This window comes from Triticum aestivum, chromosome 5A, assembly GCF_018294505.1.
Source record: "Triticum aestivum cultivar Chinese Spring chromosome 5A, IWGSC CS RefSeq v2.1, whole genome shotgun sequence".
Taxonomy (NCBI): Eukaryota; Viridiplantae; Streptophyta; class Magnoliopsida; order Poales; family Poaceae; genus Triticum; species Triticum aestivum.
Window position 1 is genome coordinate 307,372,735 of NC_057806.1, and position 15,690 is coordinate 307,388,424.

Consider the following 15,690-nt stretch of genomic DNA (forward strand, 5'->3'; position numbering starts at 1 on the left):
TTGGTGATGGGGGATGGTTGATGATGACGATGGCGACGGATTCCCCTCTCCGGAGCCCCGAACGGACTCCAGATCAGCCCTCTCGAGAGGTTTTAGGGCTTGGCGACGGCTCCGTATTGTAAAATGTGATGATTTCTTTTGTCTGGTTTTTTCTCCCCGAAACTCAATATATGGAGGTGGAGTTGGAGTCGGAGAGGCAACATGGGGCCCACGAGGTAGGGGGCGCGCCCCCCACCCTCGTGGCAAGGTGGTGGGCCCCCTGGCCTTCATCTTTGGCAGGTATTTTTCTTATTTTCTGAAAAGTGGCTCCGTGAAGTTTCAGGTCATTCCGAGAACGTTTGCTCCTGCACATAAATAACACCATGGTAATTCTGCTGAAAACAGCGTCAGTCCAGGTTAGTTCCATTCAAATCATGCAAGTTAGAGTCCAAAACAAGGGCAAAAGTGTTTGGAAAAGTAGATACGTTGGAGACGTATCAACTCCCCCAAGCTTAAACCTTTGCTTGTCCTCAAGCAATTCAGTTGACAAACTAAAAGTGATAAAGAAAAACTTTTACAAACTTTGTTTGCTCTTGTTGTTGTAAATATGTAAAGCCAGCATTCAAGTTTTCAGCAAAGATTATAACTAACCACATTCACAATAACACATAGGTCTCAAGTTTACTCATATCAATAGCATAATCAACTAGCGAGCCATAATAATAAATCTCAGATGACAACACTTTCTCAAAACAATCATAATATGATATAACAAGATGGTATCTCGCTAGCCCTTTCTGAGACCGCAAAACATAAATGCAGAGCACCTTTAAAGACCAAGGACTAACTAGACATTGTAGTTCAAGGTAAAAGAGATCCAGTCAAGTCATACTCAATATAAATTAACAATAATGAATGCACATGACAGCGGTGCTCTCCAACTGGTGCTTTTTAATAAGAGGATGATGACTCAGCATAAAAGTAAATAGATAGGCCCTTCGCATAGGGAAGCAGGGATTTGTAGAGGTGCTAGAGCTCGGTTTTGAAATAGAGGTGAATAATATTTTGAGCGGTATACTTTCATTGTCAACATAACAACCAAAAGATGGCGATATCTTCCATGCTACACACATTATAGGCGGTTCCCAAACAGAATGGTAAAGTTTATACTCCCCCTTCCACCAACAAGCATCAATCCATGGCTTGCTCGAAACAACAAGTGCCTCCAACTAACAAGAGTCCCAGGGGGAGTTTTGTTTGCAATTATTTTGATTTAGTTTGCATAAAGCATGGGACTGAGCATCCCGGTGACCAGCCATTTATCTCGTGAGTGAGGAGCGGAGTCCACTCCTCTTGAGAATAACCCGCCTAACATGGAATATACGGACAACCCTACTTGATACATGAGCTATTCGAGCATACAAAACATGATATTTATTTGAAGGTTTAGAGTTTGGCACATACAAGATACCGTATATAGGTAGGTATAGTGGACTCATGTGGAATAACTTTGGGGTTTAAGGGATTGGATGCACAAGCAGTATTCCCGCTTAGTACAGGTGAAGGCTAGCAAAAGACTCGGAAGCGACCAGCTAGAGAGCGACAACAGTCATGAACATGCATTAAAATTAATCAACACTGAATGCAAGCATGAGTAGGATATAATCCACCATGAACATAAATATCGTGAAGGCTATGTTGATTTTATTTCAACTACATGCGTGAACATGCGCCAAGTCAAGTCACTTAAATCATTTAGAGGAGGATACCACCCTATCATACCACATCATAATCATCTCAATAGCATGTTGGCACGCAAGGTGAACCATTATAACTCATAGCTAATCAAGCATGGCACAAGAAACTATGATCTCTAGTTGTCATTGCAAACATTTTATTCATAATAGGCTGAATCAGGAATGATGAACTAATCATATTTACAAAAAAAGAGAGGTCGAGTTCATACCAGCTTTTCGCATCTCAGTCAGTCTATCATATATCATCATAATTGCCTTTCACTTGCAGGACCGAACGATGTGAATAATAATAATAGTGTGCGTGCATTGGACTAAGCTAGAATCCGCAGGCATTCAATAAACGGGATAAGACAAGGCAATATGGGCTGTTTTGTCAGATAAACAATAATGGATATAAGAGCCACTTCAACAATTTAATTATGGTCTTCTCCTATCGACCCCCAAAGAAAAGAAAAGAAATAAAACTATTTACACGGGAGAGCTCCCAACAAGCAAAAGAAGAATAGGAAATCATTTTGGGTTTTCTTTTTAATTACTACTACGAGCATGGAAAGTAAATTAATTGAAAGCTACAACTATTTTTTTTGTTTTTCTTAAGGTTTATTAAACACACAAGAAGAAAGCATAAAAAGGAAATAAACTAGCATGGATGATACAATGAAAAAGTATGAGCACCGACATCTATCAATGAGTGTGTGAACATAAATGTAATGTAGGTGGGAAATACGTACTCCCCCAAACTTAGGCTTTTGGCCTAAGTTGGTCTATGGCCACGGCTGGCATGGCGGATATCCATAATAATAGTTGGGGTCATACTGAGATGAAGAAGAGGAAGACTCAGCTTGCCACTGGCTGACAATCATCTCCGGATCCCACTGGTAATTAGACTGTCGTGAAGGATCAATTTCTGGTTCCGGCTCTGGCTCCTTAGCTAGTGCGGGGTTCCGGTAGGCGTAAATAGCCTTCACCGGAACAAGGTACGTGCCTACAGATAAATCAAACAAAGAAGGAGCAGGCAGGGTAATAGTCTCAGGATGGTGTTTATTAAAGAACAGTTGATATTTAAGCTCTCCTTCCCTATTCTTAACAATAAAATCATGTGCCACCATACTTTTATAATCTAGATAAACACGAGGCAGCACTTTTTCTTGCTTCTCAACATGCCTAATAGGTATGTTAAAATGTGTAGCTAGGCGTGAGGCATAGATGCCTCCAACGATGGGGCCCTTGGTACGGTTCAGACTTAACCGTTTAGCAATAATGCCGCCCATACTAAAAGTGTTATCACCGTATAAACCTTGGAGCAAAATAATAATATCAGGGATACGAAGGTTTCCACAGTTTCTGCGACCAATTAAGCAACGACTAGCAAATAATGCAAAGTAACGTAAAACAGGAAAATGTATGCTAGTGATTCGTGCATCGGAAACCTTCCTTGTTTCCCCTACAGTGATAGTATCAATAAACCCCTCCACGTCATCACGATGTGGTTCTTCTATCTTTCCCTCAAAAGGGACTAAACAAATCCGACAAAAATCATAAAGTGACATCTCCTTATGCTCATCATATAAATGAAACTCCGCCGTAGGTGGTGAGTTCCTAGAATGAAAATGAAAGTTTTGCACAAAGGGATTTGTGAGTAAGAGATACTGATCGCATTGGTCGTGGAGGAAAGCGGTGATGCCTGCATTATGAGCCAATTCATGAAAATCTTCATAAATCCCGGCGGCTCTCAAGAAATCCTCGGAAGGCCACACCCGAACCTTCGCGGTGCGAGGCAGATTATACTTAGGCTTTGGTGCCTTTTCCTTCGAGCTTTGGCTCGATGAGCCCCTCAAAAGTCTCCTCATCATTTTCTAAAAAATTCTGAAATTTTTAGTAACTTCAAAATAAAACTAAACCAAACTCAATAATATTGATAGCAACTACTCCTACAAGTGCCTAGGGCCTATGTCAGGCATCAAAACTACTTTTGACCATATAAATTTGACATGCAAGCTCAAGAACAGGGTCACCTAAGCAGCAAAAATTTGCAATGAATAAAGCACTAGAACAAAAACTAATTGGACCAATGGAGGAGTCACATACCAAGGAACAATCTCCCCAAGCAGTTTTGTGAGAAGTGTTTTGAGCAAGGAGATCGAAAATGGCAGCAAGATGAGCTAGAACTCGTGCTTGAGCTGGATATTCGTGTTTGTGGGAGGAAGATGAAGTGTGTAGGTTCAGGAATAAGTGGAGGAGGGCCAACATGGGCCCACGAGACAGGGGGCGCGCCCTAGAGGGGTGGGCGCGCCCTCCACCCTCGTGGCACGATGGTTGACCCCCCTGGTGTGTTTTCAGTTCCATAAATCCTCAAATATTCTAGAAAAAATCATATTTAAATTTTAGGGCATTTGGAGAACTTTTATTTTCGAGGTATTTTTATATTGCACGGATAATCAGATAACAGACAGAAAAATATTTATTTTTATTTTATTTAATATAAATAACAGAAAGTAAAAGTGGGGTACAAAAGGTTGTGCCTTCTAGTTTCATCCATCTCATGATCATCAAAAGGAATCCACTAACAAGGTTGATCAAGTCTTGTTAACGAACTCATTCCGAATAACATGGAACCGGAGAAATTTCGAATAACACTATGTTACCTCAACGAGGATATGCACATCCCCAATAATAAGAATATCATATTTCTTCTTGACAGTAGGAAGAGGAAATTCAAAACCTCCAAATATAATCGATGGAATTTTTCCAATAGAGTTGATACTATGAACTTGAGGTTGTTTCCTCGGAAAGTGTACTATATGCCCATTACCATTAACATGAAAAGTGACATTGCCTTTAGTGCAATCAATAACAGCCCCTCGGGAATATCAAGAATAACAAAGTCCGTTAAAATAGTAACGTTTGCAACTACTACATGCACATCCTCACAAATACCGACAGGTATAGCAGTTGATTTATCAGCCATTTGCAAAGATATTTTTAGTAGGTGTCAACTTATTCAAATCAAGTCTACGATATAAAGAGAGAGGCATAACACTAACACCGGCTCCAGGATCACATAAAGCAGTTTTAACATAGTTTCTTTTAATGGAGCATGGTATAGTGGGTGCTCCTGAATCTCCAAGTTTCTTTGGTATTCCACCCTTAAAAGTATAATTAGCAAGCATGGTGGAAATTTCAGCTTCCGGTATCTTTCTTTTATTTGTAATAATATCTTTCATGTACTTAGCATAAGGATTGGTTTTGAGCATATCAGTTAATCGCATATGCAAAAAGATAGGTCTAATCATTTCAGCAAAGCTCTCAAAATCCTCATCATCCTTTTTCCTGGATGGTTTGGGAGGAAAAGGCATGGGTTTCTGAACCCATGGTTGTCTTTCTTTATCGTGTTTCCTAGCAACAAAGTCTTTTTTATCATAATGTTGATTCTTTGATTGTGGGTTATCAAGATCAACAGCAGGTTCAATTTCTATGTCATTATCATTACTAGGTTGAGCATCATTATGAACATTATCATTAACATTATCACTAGTTTCAGGTTCATTACTAGATTGAGTTTGAGCATCAGAAATAGAAATATCATTTGGATTCTCAGGTGTTTCAACAATAGGATCACTAGAAGCATGCAAAGTCTTATCATTTCTTTTTCTTCTTTTTAGAAGAACTAGGTACATCTATATTATTTCTCTGAGAATCTTGCTCAATTATCTTAGGGTGGCCTTCAGGATACAAAGGTTCCTGAGTCATTCTACCAGTTCTAGTAGCCACTCTAATAGCATAATCATTATCTTTACTATTCAATTCATTGAGCAAATCATTTTGAGCTTTAAATACGTGTTCTACTTGAGTGGTAACCATAGAAGCATGTTTACTAATAAGTTTAAGTTCACCTTTAACATTAGCCATATAATCACCCGAGTGTTCAAGCATATTTGAATTGTATTTCAAATGTCTACCAAAATAAGCATTAAAGTCTTCTTGCTTAGCCATAAATTTATCAAACTCATCTAAGCATGGGCTAGCAAACTTAGTAAATGGGATTACAGCTTTATCATATGTATAGAGAGAATTTACCTTTACTACCTGTGTCGGGTTATCAAGACCATGAGTTTCTTCAATAGGTAATGGATTAAGATTACATATCTCTTCAACAGGTGGTGAATTAAGACCATGTATTTCTTCAATAGGAGGTAAATTCTTAACATCTTCAGCTTTAATACCTTTTTCTTTCATAGATTTCTTTGCCTCTTGCATATCTTCGGGACTGAGAAATAGAATACCCCTCTTCTTCGGAGTTGGTTTAGGAATAGGCTCAAGAATTGGCTCCGGAGGTGTCCAATTATTTTCATTTGTCAACATACAACTTCATCCGGCGTTCTTTCCCTGAAAATAGAACCAACACAACTATCCAGGTAATCTCTGGAGGCATCGGTTAGTGCATTATAAAAGATATCAAGTATTTCATTTTTCTTAAGAGGATGATCAGGCAAAGCATTAAGTAATTGGAGAAGCCTCCCCCAAGCTTGTGGGAGACTCTCTTCTTCAATTTGCACAAAATTATATATATCCCTTAAAGCACCTTGTTTCTTATGAGCAGGGAAATATTTAGCAGAGAAGTAATAAATCATATCCTGGGGACTACGCACACAACCAGGATCAAGAGAATTAAACCATATCTTAGCATCACCCTTTAATGAGAACGGAAATATTTTAAGGATGTAAAAGTAACGAGTTCTCTCATCTTTAGTGAACAGGGTGGCTATATCATTCAATTTAGTAAGATGTGCCACAACAGTTTCAGATTCATAACCATGAAAAGGATCAGATTCAACCAAAGTAATTATATCAGGATCAACAGAGAATTCATAATCCTTATCAGTAACAAAGATAGGTGAAGTAGCAAAAGCAGGGTCAGGTTTCATTCTAGGATTTAAAGATTGCTTACTCCATTTAGCTAATAATCTTTTGAGTTCAGTTCTATTTTGGCACGCTAAAATAGCTAAGGAAGCTTCTTGATCAAAGACATAACCCTTAGGAATAACAAGTGATTCTTCATCATCACTTTCATAAGTATCATCAGATTCAATATTTTCAATTTCTCTAGCCCTAGCAAGTTGTTCATCAATAAAATCACTAAGTGGCATAGTAGTATCAGGCATAGAGGTAGTTTCATCATAAGTATCATTGTAGGACCGAAAGTATGTCTAGATGGGGTGATTAGACTACTTAACCAAATAAAAGTCTAGCCTTTTCCCAATTTTAGTATTTGGCATATTTTAGCAACTTTGCCCAAGTCAAGCAATCTTAACACAATTCAAGCAAGCATGCAAAGAGTCTATGAGCAGCGGAAAGTAAAGCATGCAACTTGCAAGAATGTAAAGGGAAGGGTTTGGAGAATTCAAATGCAATTGGAGACACGGATGTTTTTGTCATGGTTCTGATAGGTGGTGCTATCGTACATCCACGTTGATGGAGACTTCAACACATGGAGGGTAGCAGTTGCGCGAGTCCACAGAGGGCTCCACCCACGAAGGGTCCACGAAGAAGCAACCTTGTCTATCCAATCATGGCCATCGCCCACGAAGGACTTGCCTCACTAGCAGGAGATCTTCACGAAGTAGGCGATCTCCTTGCCCTTACAAACTCCTTGGTTCAACTCCACAATCTTGTCGGAGGATCCCAAGTGACACCTAGCCAATCTAGGAGACACCACTCTCCAAGAAGTAACAAATGGTGTGTTGATGATGAACTCCTTGCTCTTGTGCTTCAAATGATAGTCTCCCCAACACTCAACTCTCTCTCACAGGATATGAATTTGGTGGAAAGAAGATTTCACTAGAAAGCAACTTGGGGAAGGCTAGAGATCAAGATTCATATGGTGGGCATGGAATATCTTGGCCTCAACACATGAGTAGGTGGTTCTCTCTTAGAAAATGTATTGGAAGTGTAGGTATGTTCTGATGGCTCTCTCCTCGAATGAAGAGTGGGTGGAGGGGTATATATAGCCTCCACACAAAAACTAACCGTTGCACACAATTTACCAATCTCGGTGAGACCGAATTGAGAAACTCGGTCGGACCGATTTAGCAAACCTAGTGACCATTAGGATTTTCGGTGGGACTGAGATGCAACTCGGTAGGACCGATATGGTTAGGGTTAGGGCATAACGTAATCTCGGTGTGACCGATTACACAAACTCGGTGAGACCGATTTTGGTAATAAGTTAACCAGAGAGTTGGTCAGGTAAACTCGGTGGGACCGATCGCTCATTTTGGTGGGACCGAAATATTACAAAAGGGAAACAGAGAGTTTACATTGCAATGTCGATGGGACCGATCGCTCATCCCGGTAGGACCAAAACGTTACGAAGGGAAACAGAGAGATTACAACCCCATCTCGGTGTGACCGAGATCCCTATCGGTGAAACCGATTTGCCTAGGGTTTGTGGCAGTGGCTATGACATCTGAACTCGGTGGCGCCGGATAGAAAGAATCGGTGGGGCCGAGTTTGACTTTTGGTTTAGGTCATATGTGGATGTGGGAAGGTAGTTGAGGGTTTTGGAGCATATCACTAAGCACTATGAAGCAAGAACCACATCAAGCAACACCTCATCCCTCCTTGATAGTATTGGCTTTTCCTATAGACTCAATGTGATCTTGGATCACTAAAATATAAAATGTAGAGTCTTGAGCTTTGAGCTTGAGCCAATCTTTTTGTCCTTAGTATTTTGAGGGGTCCACTTTCCTCATCCATGCCATGCCATTCATTGAGCTTTTCCTAAAATATTAATCTTGGAATAGCATTAGTTCAATGAGCTATATGTTGTTAGGAATTACCAAAACCACCTAGGGATAGTTGCACTTTCAATCTCCCCCTTTTGGGTAATTGATGACAACATATAGATCGAAGCTTTGACAAATGATAATAAGAGTGAAAAACATTGTTGCTTTGAGAAGTATGTGAAAAGCAAGAGCTCCCCCTAAATTTGTGCATAGTTTATGATTTGCTTTGGACTGAAAATGCACAAAGAGTTAGGCTCATGGGTTACTCTTCCATGTCACATACATCTTGGTGGAGCGCTCAAAATGATAATAATTAAATACATGCACTCATCACCAAGCAAAGTGAATGATCATATAGGGATAAAATGATAATGTCATCCAACAAGCATTAAGGTAGCATATGATCAAACACACATGATCACCCGAGTATCACACGGACAGAAAGTATCTCAAACAAGCAAAGCAAATAATGTTTAACCACCAAAGCAAGAGAGAATAAGAAGCAACGCTCTCTCTCGAAGCCTATGATCTATACATTTTTCTCCCCCTTTGGCAACAAGTTACCAAAAAGTTCCTAGAAAATGCATAGCACTAAATCGTCTCTCAGGCTTGGTCTTCAGGTGGTGGTGTCCGGATAACTCCAAGAATGAAGGCTTCAGTCGATGTAGATGGAGCTAATGGAGTAGGTGCTGGAGCTGGTGGCGTTGAAGCTGTAGCTGGTGCAGATGAAGTGGCTCTGGTGTCTGGAACAGGCACTGTAGCAGATCTCTGAGCTCTAGGCACTCTGGAAAATGCATCAGTGGTTGTCTTGCCCTTCCTCTCCTGCATATCATCCTGAAGTTGCTCCACAACAGACTGGATCTCGGTTACCTTCACATCCAAGTCATAGAACTTCTGCTCCACGATCCATTCCAAGCTCTCCTGGTTTTGAGTCAGGGTGGCCAGTCCCTTCTCAATCCTCAGAGTGAAGGCAATCAAGTAGCCAAGCTGATCTTGCTTGCTCTTCAGAAGATACTGAGATGCTTCTTCAGTAGTTGGCATCCTTGCAGCCTTTTCAGCCTTTGCCTTCTCCTTCTTGGCTTGTGCGTGCATAGAAGATGGTTCATTTTCATCCATCACCACAGTGTTTTCCTCAAATTTTGGGTAGATGGGCAGGTGCTCCTTGTCCAGCAGATATGTGCTAGTGCCCATATTGGAGTTAATCAACTCCTGGATCTGTGGGGCATACCCACAACTCCTCTTCTGATCTGCAGTTGTCCTCTTTATGGTTTCCACTATGAGGCTCATGACTTTGAACTTCTGTGGGACATCAAAGATGTGAAGCAAGCTTATTGCATGGCCTCTGATCATCTTGTGATCACTTGACTTTGGCAAAAGAGTGTGCCTGAGGATCCAGTTGATAGTTGGCAAGCCTGACAGAAGGTAATGTACATATCCAAACTTGTGTGTCTCAAGAGCAGCATCTGGGATCTCCTTGTACATGTGTGCCATGGTGTTGTTATCCTTCTTCTTGTTGGCATAGACATCCAAGTCATCTTCACTCTCTTCTGGAGCATTGAGCAATTTCGCCCATTCAGCAACCGTGGACTGGTACCTAGTGCCTTCAGACATCCAGACAATCCTTCCATCTGGGTAGAAGTGAGCTGTGGAGTAGAACTGCATGATAAGCTCATCATTCCATTTTGTGAGCTTCTGAGCCACAAACTCATCAACTCCACAAGCCTTGAAACTGTCATACACACCTGGATAATGTTCATCATTCCCCTTGATGTAGTCCCAGTCGACCCATCTCATGTCACACACTATTGGTTTCTTGTCAAGCAAGATGGTCTCATAGAAGTCCTGCTGTTCCTTTGTATGGAACATGTAGTCCATGGCAGTCCTTCTTCTGGTGGCATATGGATCAGACTCTCTCCATAGCCTTAGACCCGAGTCCTTCCTGATCTTCATGTTCTCTGCAACTAGATGAGCATCCTTGTGATCTGGAATTTTTGGCTTTAACTTCCTCAAGACATGTGACTCGTCATCTTCTTCTTCCATTTTAGCTTCAGGCACTGGGGCCTTGTTCTTCTCCTCAGAAGGGATGTTCCTGGTGCTCCTCTTTGGTTTTGGCTTTGGAGTTGGAGCAGCAGCCTTAGGAGCAGTCTTAGGCTTAGATGGAATAGCCCCTGCCCTGATGGCATCACCCATAAGCTTCTGAGCTTTGGGTGCTGGTGCAGCATCTTCTTCCTCTTCCTCTTCAAAATCTCTCATGATTGAGGATCTCCCAAGCACTCTAGCAGTGGTCTTCTTGACCCTCTCTTTCCTCTTCTTCTCTGCCACAACCTGCTCTTTGGGTGCAGATCCCAAAGTCTCTTGAGTAGATGATCTGGCCTTAGACATTGGATCTCTCTTGGTAGGAACCTTTTGCTTCATGCCTGGCTTGGTGGCAGCAGCTATGCCATATTCCTTCTTCAGGACTTTCCTCTTTGAGGTGGTTTCTTCTTCCTCAGCCACATAGTCCTCATCCTCTGACTCTGAGGTTCTTTTCTTGCTGGCCCTGGTGGCAGCCTTTGACAGATTGCTTGGTGTGCTCCTGCTGCCATCATCTGAGCTGCTAGAGGGACTAGTGCCCTCACTCAAGTGAACCTGCTCCTCTGACTTGTTCTGGCTGTCACTCTAATCAGACATATTGCAAACACTGACAGCAGACCCTGTGAATAGATATAGATGAGATAGAGTGGATGAGCATCACAAAATGCAGAGGTTTTTGCAAAAGAATGAGTCAAAAACTTAGATTTAGTTTTCCACAGAAAGCATTTCGGATCAACCGATTTGTAAACTCGGTGATACCAAAACAGCCGTTGGAACCTAAACTAGTGAACTCGGTCAGACCGAGTCACAGTTCGGTGGCACTGAGACTGCTAGGGTTTCACAAAGTCCTGAACTCGGTCACACCGATTTGCAATTCTCGGTCAGACCGAGAATCACATGTGCAATGGCCTGAGCCGAATTGGTGGTACCGACTTCCACAACTCGGTGGGTCCAACATGGTTTCGGCGGAAACCTAACCCTAAATTCTCAATTCACGACTAAACTATGGAGTGTTTTCAATGGATAGAATGATCTCAATCGTGGCAAGATACATGGCGAACACAATGTGCTAGGAATCAGATGAGGATAGCATAGTGATCAAGTTCATACCCTAGTTCGGCGATGAACTCGCCACGGCGGCAATGTCAGGGATGATTCCCGTTGACGGCGGCAGAGACCAGCGGCAGGAGGCGGCTGGCGACGAGGAGGACGATCCGGAGACCCAGGGAGGCAGAGCGGGCTAAGCGCGGGCGAAAGGGTTCAGAGAAAATTTCCAAAATTTTGCCCGTGGGTATATATAGCTCGACCCTGTCGGTGTGACCGAGTGGAACAACTCGGTGGCACCAAGATGCATAACTGTAAGCAGTTACTGCAACTCGGTGTGACCGAAAAGTTCAAATCGGTTGCACCGAGATTGAAAACCTAGATCGACTTAGTGATCTCGGTATGACCGAAATGGGTGAATCGGTCAGACCGAAACGCACAAAGAAGTTTTGGAAGTTTAAGTCTATGAAGAATTGGGGACTCCGAGTGCTCCTCACACAGAGTGGTTCGAATCTGACTTGATCAAATTTTGTGATGCAGCATGAATAGAGTTTGAGACGAGAAAAGCATAGATAGCTAGAGAAGGTTCTTAGGCATTCTTGTCCATCCACTTGGCCAAAAGAAAAGGAAACCAATCAATCAAAACAATAAGTGGATGTCCTCGAATGAGTAAATTATGCAACCAACATGCTCACACAATAAAATGGCAATTGAAATATGTGGCAAAGCATGCACAAACAATTCTAGCATCTATCAAGCAATTGGCGATGACTAGGTCATCTATATATGAGTATATTGACTTAGGAGTCAAATGAGAACATTTGATCATAGGTCATACTCACCGTTTAAGCACAACTGGGGTTACCACTTTTACATAAAGCGTTGTTGTGTTCACACCATTAGAGTTGCTTTAACTCAATTGTTAGAGTAAAGCTCCCCCTAGATGTGAGATCCCCCTAAGAGGGATGAACTAACCTTGGGTTTTGTCGATGATGACTTCATGTAGATGTTGAAGATGTGGATGCTCAATGTTGATGTAGATCATTTGGAGCTATCCTTTGGAGTGAGTTGCACTTTCAATACCTACACGGGTTAGTCCCACAAGGAACAAACAAGGATATCCATAGACATAGAGTGATGCACACACAAGATGATGTCTATGAAAGCTTTAGGTTACCTTGTCCCTTGTCTTACCAACAAGAGGGTTTGTGACTCCTTGAACTAGTGCAAGATGTGGAAGTTGATTGCAGTCGTTCTCGCCAAAATGATAAGAGTGAAGTATGTTGGCGGAGTCACCCTCAAGAACTCTCTAGTTCTTCTTCTTCGGGATCCACACCATCTTGATGGGAATCCTCGGAGTTGTAGTTGTACTTGATGAAGTGGAACTTGATGTAGTCTTGGGGACCCACTTGACCAAGGCCTTAGGAGCTTCTTCAAATGCATCAATTTCCTCTTGAAGCTTGTCCTTGCCTTTTTTTTGTGGTCTTGTGGTGGAAGATCATCTTGAGCTTGTGTCCCTATGGAAGAAGTAGGATCATACTTCTCTTGTTGAGGAACAAACTTCATCTTGGGGTATTGATCTTCTTCCCACTCAACTCCATTGGCATTGAACTTTCATTCAAAACCAATACCTTGATTCTTTCGGTGCCTTCCTTGCTTGCGTACAATTTCCTCGAATTGCTTACTCCCGGCAAGGCTCTTGTAAACACCTTTCTCTATAATTCCCTTCAATAAGCTATTTTCTTGCTCAAGTGTAACTTGGCTAAGAGAATCATTAGTGGAATCAAGAGAACTACTAGAAGCAACAATATTGGATTTAGCATGATTATTGTTACTACTAGAAGAAGAATCCTTCTTGTTCTTATTACTAGACATGACTTGAGGCATGTAAGTGGATAAGAGTAAACGCTTGGCAATGTAAGAAGAACTTTTCTTGCGAAGATCATCATTGATTGCCTTTAAGAATTCATGCTCTTGCTCAAGGTTGAGCTTTTCAAAACATAATTTCTCATGAGTCCTTAAAAGTTCTCGATGATCTCCTAAGATAGTTTCATGAGCTAACTTAAGAGTGTTTAGTTCTTTAGTTAGAGACTCAATCTTCTCCTTATCATTATCATTCGTTTCATCATAGTATTCATCACTATAGTTGTCAACAAGTAAATCATCATCACCTAACAAGTCATCTTTATCACTATTGAAATCAACATACTCGGGGTGTGATACCTTTGGACCTTTGGCCATGAAGCATCTTCCAATTCCTTCATTTGGTGAATCAAATATGTCATAGGAGTTGGTTAACACAAGTGCTAGACCGGCAACACCTTCATCTTGAGTATATTCGGAGTCGGAGTGATAGCTTGTCTCGGAGTCATTGTCGGAGTCGGAGCCGGATACCCATTCACCAACATGAGCTTGATGTCTTCGTTTTGTGTAGCTCCTTGATGACTTGTCCTTCCTTTCCGAATCCTTGCTTCTTTGAGAGTGTCTTCGTTCATATCGATCATCCCTACTCCTTCTCTCCCTTGATGGTGATTCTTCTCTTCTACTTCTTCTTTTGGGAGAATCTTCTCTTCTCTTGTGGGGAGCCGTAAACTCGTTGGAGTAGTGTCCGGGTCTTCCACAATTGTAGCAGTTTCGCTCTCGACTAGAAGATCTTTTGTCATTGTAGGACCTTGACTTGGAACTTCTCTCTTTGCTTCTATTCTTGTAGAACTTGTTGAAGTTCTTCACCATTAAGCTCAATTCTTCATTGAAGGTTTGTTTCTCACTTGATGATGTGGGAGCTTCACATGAGGCTTTGTAAGCACCACTTGACTTGTTATGGAGCTCCTCCTTATCCTTGAGTGACATCTCATGAGCAACAATTCTTCCAATGACTTCTGTTGGCTTGAGATCTTTGTAATTTGGCATCATTTGAATCAATGTGCATACGGTATCGTATTTTCCATCCAAGGCTCTTAGGATCTTCTTGATGATCAATTTGTCGGTCATCTCTTCACTTCCTAAGCCGGCAATCTCATTTGTGATAAGAGCAAGCCTAGAGTACATTTCAGCGACACCTTCACCATCCTTCATTTTGAACTTGTCAAGTTGACTTTGAAGCACATCCAACTTGGATTCCTTGACGGAGTCGGTACCTTCATGCATATCAATCAAAGTATCCCAAATTTCCTTTGCATTCTCAAGACGGCTGATTTTGTTGAATTCTTTGGGGCACAATCCGTTGAAGAGGATATCACAAGCTTGAGCATTGTATTGTAGCATCTTCAACTCATCCGCGGTAGCTTCACGATTCGGTTCTCTCCCATCAAAGAATTCACCTTACAATCCAACACACACAATAGCCCAAACGGCGGGGTTATGTCCAAGAACATGCAGTTTCATCTTATGCTTCCAACTAGCAAAATTAGTACCATCAAAGTAAGGACCTCTACGGTGATAATTTCCCTCGCTAGACGTCATACTCTCCTAGGTTGTGAAACCAAGGCTATGACCACCAAAATCTATGGAAATCAAAGCAAATGGAGACCAAAGCTCTGATACCACTTGTAGGATCGAAAGTATGTCTAGAGGGGGGTGATTAGACTACTTGACCAAATAAAAGTCTAGCCTTTTCCCAATTTTAGTCTTTGGCAGATTTTAGCAACTTTGCACAAGTCAAGCAATCTTAACACAATTCAAGCAAGCATGCAAAGAGTGTATGAGCAGCGGAAAGTAAAGCATGCAACTTGCAAGAATGTAAAGGGAAGGGTTTGGAGAATTCAAACGCAATTGGAGACACGGATGTTTTTGTCGTGGTTCTGATAGGTGGTGCTATCATACATCCACGTTGATGGAGACTTCAACCCACGGAGGGTAACGGTTGTGCGAGTCCATGGAGGGCTCCACCCACGAAGGGTCCATGAAGAAGCAACCTTGTCTATCCCATCATGGCCATCACCCACGAAGGACTTGCCTCACTAGCGGTAGATCTTCACGAAGTAGGCGATCTCCTTTCCCTTACAAACTCCTTGGTTCAACTCCACAATCTTGTCAGAGGCTCCCAAGTGACA